The sequence below is a fragment of the Hemiscyllium ocellatum genome, chromosome 42 (assembly GCF_020745735.1).
Source record: "Hemiscyllium ocellatum isolate sHemOce1 chromosome 42, sHemOce1.pat.X.cur, whole genome shotgun sequence".
NCBI classification, from domain to species: domain Eukaryota; kingdom Metazoa; phylum Chordata; class Chondrichthyes; order Orectolobiformes; family Hemiscylliidae; genus Hemiscyllium; species Hemiscyllium ocellatum.
Genome location: NC_083442.1, coordinates 21,234,405 through 21,241,656, shown reverse-complemented (window position 1 = coordinate 21,241,656; position 7,252 = coordinate 21,234,405). Strand labels below are relative to the sequence as shown.

Here is a 7,252-nt window from a genome sequence, read left to right as displayed (position 1 = left end):
CTTGATCCTGGCACCAGGGAAGAAACACACCATTCTGATTTTTTGCTGCTGGCCACAGAAACATCTTTCTGTACCTCAGACCAGAGAGTCCCCTAACACAATCATTTTATTTGAACCCGACATACCCCTCATTACATTAGAGCCCGTCCCAATACCAGAAACTTGGCTGCTCGTGCTACATTCCTCTGAGAATCCATCACATTTTCCAAAATGGCACAATTGTTTGAAATGGGAATAGCCACAGAAGACAGTTGCATTACCTGCCTACCTCTCTTATCCTTCCTGGATTTAACCCATCTATGTGACTGTATCTGCGGCTTTCAATATGATTGAGGCTGATCATCCAATTCCGCTTTCTCCACATACCCTTTGATTCCTTTAGCCCCAATTCTTTCTTGAAAATGTTTTGACCTCAGCCATTTTCTGTGACAGAGAATTCCACAGGCTCACCACTCTCTGGATGAGACATTTCTCCTTGTCTCAATTTTATAAGGCTTACCCCATACTCTTAGACAGTGATCCCTAGTTCCAGACCATCTAGTCAATGGGGATATCCTTGATATTTATCTTGTCCGATCCTATTCAAATTTTATAGATTTCCATGGGATTGGCACCCACCCTCATTCTTTGACACTCCCAGTGAATATAGTCCAAATCTTTCTTTAAATGCCAGCCCTGCCATCCTAGGAATCAGAAGTAGGCAGGCAGGAGGCTGGAAGAACACAGCAAGCCAGGCAGCATCAGGAGGTGGAGAAGTCGACATTTCGGGTGTAACCTTTCTCCAGGACTCTTACAAGCAGGAAGCCAAATTACTTTGTAACAAAGCCCTAAAGCCCTCCCTGATGAGAATGTTTTGAGTTATAATTCAAATGCAGTCAGTAGCTATTATTTTCCTTGCAAATCTGACTTTTGACTTCCTCACTGCATTTTATATTGTGTACAGTCCAGTTTAACCCATTTTATACAAGTCAGTCTGGTTTTTAAGCAATCCACAACAACATTCTTTCTTGCCTTGCATGACTGCTAATTGCAGCACAGGTGGAGATCTGGCCAGACGGCTCTCAGTGACAGTAAGTGTTTCTTGTGTGAATGCCCCAATCATCCCACCATGTCTTCATTCCCATCAGCCAGACTTAAAATCTGCATTGCTATCCAGTCACTGTTGTCAAGTTAGCACATGTATACAGGAACAGTAGGTGGCATGGTGCCTCAGTGACAAGCACTGCTGCCGCACAGTGCCAGGGACTCGGGTTCAATTCACCCTCGGGCGACTATGTGGAGTTTGCACTTTCTCCCTGTGTCTGCTTGTGTTTTCTCCAAGTGGTCCGGTTTCCCCCATGGTCCAAAGATGTGCAGGTTCGGTGGATTGGTCACGCTAAATTGTCTAGGGATGTACAGGGTGGGTGGGCTTGCCATGAGAAATGCAAGGTTATGGTATGAGTCTGGGTGGGATGCTCTTTAGAGAGTCGGTGTGGACTCAATGGGCTGATTGACCTCCTTCCTCACTGCAGGGATTCTATGAAAAATTGGCTCACAGATTCATTTGGAAATCAATTAATACCTTGCATTCTTGTAATGTGCGGAGAAGGAAGGGGAGAATACGTAGAATCATAGAATCCCTACAGTGTGTAGGCAGGCCATTTGGCCCATTGAGTCCACAATGGCCCTCCGAAGAGCATCCCACCCTAAATCTCTAATGCTGCATTTCCCATGGCTAATCCACCTAACCTACATGTCCCTGGACACTGTGGACAAATGGGCAAAGATAACTTTGGGCATTAGTTTGGAAATGAATGCCTTGTTTGCTTTTGCTCTATAATATATAATGAGAATGGTAGAACCCTACATTGTAGAGGTAGCATTTGGGTTGATACACTCAGCCTGTGTTGTCCATGAATATCAAAATAACTTTGCTCCCATCAACCCCCATCACTGGGAGCACTGCCAACATTAAAGTTCTGATCGTTACATGTCATTTCTTGCTTATTACACTGAGGAGTGGTGTGGTTTCTTGAGCTGTCAAGTTTAATTAGTGTAACAGAACATCTTTATTAGGAAATAGTTCAACAATAGAAAAACTGGTCTGCTTTTAATATAATGCCATTGTTTAAGAAGGTGATTAAATCAATGGAGATCTCAAGCTAAGACTCTGCTTTTGTAAATGAGCACTGTTGTTGATTTTTTTTTAAAGTTACTTTGCAATGTTTACCCTCTGGTAGTTCAAAGCTGGCTGAACAATTTTCTAGTTACCCTTTTAAACAACTGTGCAATAATCCTCAAATCTGCCAGAGGTTATTTTATCTTGCTTTTGTCCACCTACATGTCTGTAATTCTTGCATGGTTAGCCCTGTTCTGTTTTACTTGGCTGTCAGCCCAGACCGGGTGACATCACCTGCTATTTCATCATTTCAGATTAGTACACAAGTATAAATTGCAGTGAAGAAGTCAGAAGTCAGATTTGCAAGGAAAATAATAGCTACTGACTGCATTTGAATTATAACTCAAAACATATCTCTGGTGAGGGAGGGCTCTCGGGCTAGGTTAAAAAGTAAACTGGCTTCCTGCTTCCCTATAGTAAGAGTCCTGAAGAAGGGTGACACCCGAAATATCGACTTCACCTCCCGATGCTGCCTGGCTTGCTGTGTTCTTCCAGCCTCCTGCTTGGCTGCTATAGTAAGCGGCTGACACAGGCTCTGTACTGAGTTAATGTAACTGTACTACTGTTGCTTTGAGGCGTGCAGAACTCTTAACTTACTCTGTGAGGCGCTGCCTATTCTTGCGACTTCCTTGCCGGTAGTGAGTGTTTACTACACACTTGAAAGCTTAGCTTTGCTTTCGCAGGGCAAAGGATCTCTCCATCTGTGTAGAATATCCTTGTTGCTTTGACCGAAGGTATGCAGCAGCATAGGAGGATCATTATGTGAAAAGAATGCACAGTTGTTTGCATCTAGAAAGGTAAGCACAGTCCACTGTGTGTTTGTGTTCATCATTCTTCACTTTGTTGAAATGTATGCTTTAATAAGTTCTCATGCGTGTTTGAAATTAGCAATTCATTAAAAAAACAAAATGCCTGAGTGAAATAAAAAATGCAAGGAAATTGCACCCGCTTCTGTGCGTATTAATTTGCTTTCCTGTAAATCTTATAGCTTCCGGAAAATGAAGTTATTTCAGTCCGGAAAAGTAGCTAGAATAATAATCGTTGCACACTACAATGGAATGGGCAGAACTGCACTGAAAGGGATTTCATAAATCAAGGTCTCTCTCACGTAAACAAAATGACTATACGAGATCTCGAAACAGGGTAGCGTGGTTAAAAGGTAGTCTCGTTTCCTGAGCCCTGATAATCATTTAAGGTTTGCTCTCAAGACCTTTCTAAACAATTAACAGCGACAAGCCTAGTCTCTCTGTTCCCTTTTGAATTTAAATATCAATCCATTTCCTTTTTTACCAACACGAATCAAGTCTGGATTCACTCGCTCGATTGCAAAAATGGTTACAAACGGTTTCCCCTTAAATTATTCTAAGCAATCATAGCTCCTGAAACAAAACAAAAACAGAAATAGCTGTGAAGACTCAGCGGGTCTGGCAGCATCTGTGGAGAGAAAACCCACTGGATCCAAAAAGCTAACTCTGCTGTCGCTCCATAGATGCTGCCAGAGCTACTGAGATTTCACAGCAATTTCTGTTTTTGTTTCTGATTCCCAGTTTGTACAGTTCCTTCGGTTTTTAATCATACCTCCTGATCATAATCGAAGAACTTCTACATGGCTTACATTACAAATAACTTCTTAATTTCAAAATCTTGGATAATCTTAAATGACTGTCTATAGTGAAATGTGTATTGAGATTGCGCACAGTTTAGGAATATGGAGGTAACGTTTTGCGTTGCAATTCCTGGAGTTAGAAAACTCAAAGAAGGTTGAAGACAAGTATTGTTCCAGATGTTGCAGTCAACATATCGGCTGGTGGGATTTGTCGTTATTTATACATAAGTGGCATAGCTACTTCAGGCAAGGGGACGTGCCACTACTCAGTAGTTGCTGCCAGAATTGCACCATTTCACGCCTGGCTTTACAAATATGGCTTATCATTGTCTACCTCACTAGAGAACGGTTCTTACACCGTTACTAGAGGCTACATACATCATGGAGGGTCACATGCTATAATTACAAGCAGAAGGACCCTATTAGTAATATGGCAACCAATAATTACGTTCAATCAACCTCTCTGGCACTGAAAATTAACTAGTAAAATTGTAGAATTTCACCTCTTCACGTGTTATTTGTTATTGGAGATTTCTTTAAAAGGTTAAAGTTTTACTTCTCTTTCTTGTCTCTTTCCTCTTGATCCAATTCTGCCTTTTATGTGTTTTTTCTAGACCTGATTTGTCACTAACTCCACTCACTCGAATTTAACTTCCTCCTCAGTGCATGTTCAATTGCTGTCTCAATCTTTCAATTTGATGAAAGGGAACTACTTTTCTGAGATCCAGTTGCCCATTCCCTTGCCTGCTTCGGTACAGATAAGATTCACAACTTGCTAAGCAACACATTGGACTGCTTGAACAAGCTGAGACCAGCCTCGCTAATAGCAAATGGCATTAAAGGCTCTGCTGTATTTAATTCTGTGCTAAATTTGTTTCAGAAAGCAATCTGTGCCACTTGAATCGCAACCTTAACGTAAACAAGTTCGAAATCTAATTTACTCCCCGAATAAAAATCGGAGTCGGTTTACAATAAAAGGCTCAATGGTCAAGTAAAGTCAATACACCAGATTTCACCAATTTATATTCCTCATCTAAAGAGTTTACCAAGGATAGGGGTCTTGTGGCACAGTGGTTGTGTCTCTACTTCTGGTCTGGGTTCAAATGTAATAACTGCTGAACAAGTTAATTGGAAAATATCTGAAGTTTATTGGAATGCAATACTGAACTTCTGTTGATGGCTCACCAGGTGTTGATTACTCATGTCGAACATTACTGTCAAAGGTTTCTGGGTTTTCATTGAACCGCAGCTTGAATTCTTGGAACTGTAGAATCGTTTTGCACAGAGGAGGCTATTTGATCATTCAGTACATGCTAGCTCTTTATGGAACAATCCAATCTAATCACATTCCACTGTTTCATCATCCAAGCCCTGTTAACTGGTTGCCTCAGGAGAATTCCCCCTGTAACAGCGCTCTGGGTGTATCTCCCAAAGGCAGACCACAACGGTTCAAGAAGATGACTCACCACCAGCACCTTCTCAAGGGCAATTATGAATGAACAACAAGTGTTGGCCCAGCCAGCATCACTCCTCATCCCATGAAGCAAAGAACCCATCCAATTTCTTTCAAGAACTTTTCTTTTCGCACTCTACCTTGCAAAACAAGCAACATATAGATACTTTTCTTGAAGACCTGCTGGATCATCTCCTAAGTAAATATGGCACCCTTTCCCATTCTTTCACTCTTCATCTGGAACAAAACCAGAGATCTTGATGGAGGCAGATTAAAAGAAGAGAAAAAATATATGCTGATTATGTAATACATTTGAGTGGTGTGGTAGAAGTTGAATATATGCTGAATGTAACAGACAAAGGAGGAAGTGTATCTGAAGAGATAATTGTTCCTACTAAGTAATTCTACTTCCTCCTCAGATTCTGAGTTAAGCAAGAACTAGCAGAGCACATTCAAAGCTGTGGTAAGTTTAACTTTGTTCTTATAGTTAGAAGAAATTGCAAAATTTTTAATGTACTCTGACTAAGATGCTGAAGAGAATAATTAGCACTGGTGTATATGTAAATGCATTGACAGAAAATTGCTAACTTCATTGAACTCTGGCTAAAATATCTAAGAGAATAATTAGCACCAGCATATATATAAATGCAATTCGAAAAAAAAATTCCCTAGGTTTATTGAACTCTGGCTAAGATATCCAATAGAATAATTAGCGCTGGTATATATATAAATGTTTTAAAATGGAATGGAATAATTTGATGCAACTTAGAAAATGAATAGTAACGAAGGGTGTCATAAGTTTGGTCATGTCGCATTCTCTATTTATATTATCAGATGGTACAGACCTGCCTTTATGCCCAAGCGCAATAGTGACATCTAGAGGCTGAGCACCATTTCTGCGGGAAATGAAACAGACCAGGATCCTCCCTGTTATCCTCAATTCCTCATTCAGAGAGCAGCCCAGTCAGAAATATTAGCATTATTTACTGTGATCACTAAGTTAATTTATTGCAACTGAAGCAATTGGCTCTCGAGAGCAACTAGGGATGGGCAATAAATGCTGGCTCAGCCAGTGACACAAGTGAATAAAATATTTTCATAAAGGTGGTCGAAATAGCATAAGGTTCTCACACTTAGGATAAGAAAAATAAATGTTCCAAGCTGATTGTTTTTACTGTGTCATTTCCTGCGATTGTTGGGATCAGCTTAACCCTTAATATTTCACATCAAGGTTGAATAATAGCCTGCTGAGCTCACTAGCTCTGTTTCCTCGTGACAAGTGTTGAAATACAGATTAAAAAGGTTTTAATCATGTTATATAAATGCATGAGTTGCCTGTTCCTGAGGGAAGAACAGTGACATGTTAAGTTGAGACTTAAGTTCTTGTGCAGTTCTTGTCCAACCAACCGAACCACCCCGTGGCGCAACACTTTAACTCCCCCTCCCACTCCACCAAAGACATGCAGGTCCTTGGACTCCTCCATCGCCAGACCATAACAACACGACGGTTGGAGGAACAGCGCCTCATCTTCCGCCAAGGAACCCTCCAACCACAAGGGATGAACTCAGATTTCTCCAGTTTCCTCATTTCCCCTCCCCCCACCTTGTCTCAGTCAAATCCCTCAAACTCAGCACCGCCTTCCTAACCTGCAATCTTCTTCCTGACCTCTCCGCCCCCACCCCCACTCCGGTCTATCACCCTCACCTTGACCTCCTTCCACCTATCACATCTCCATCGCCCCTCCCGCAAGTCCCTCCTCCCTACCTTTTATCTTAGCCAGCTTGGCACACTCTCCTCATTCCTGAAGAAGGGCTTATGCCTGAAACGTCGACTCTCCTGCTCCTTGGATGCTGCCTGACCTGCTGCGCTTTTCCAGCAACACATTTTCAGCTCTGATCTCCAGCATCTGCAGACCTCACTTCCTTCTTGTTCAGCAGCAAGCTTTATTGAACGTAAGTATAGGATGGTTAGAGAGCACCTTGGCTGGAACCACTTCCAGGTTTTTGTTATTGACAGGATGAGAGTGTCTTTGGC

At 41.7% G+C, this 7,252-nt stretch overlaps 1 protein-coding gene across 3 annotated transcripts in view; it reads left to right on the top strand.

Moving 5' to 3' along the window:
• The first annotated feature begins 2,470 nt into the window (after positions 1–2,470).
• Positions 2,471–7,252, top strand: part of LOC132834740 (uncharacterized protein C15orf39 homolog) — an 87,133-nt gene continuing 82,351 nt past the window's right edge. For all 3 annotated transcript variants that reach the window (XR_009647243.1, XM_060853713.1, XM_060853714.1), the window contains exons 1-2: positions 2,471–2,955; positions 5,637–5,680. The gene's annotated coding sequence lies outside the window, so the exon portion shown is untranslated. The remainder of the gene's footprint in view (positions 2,956–5,636; positions 5,681–7,252) is intronic.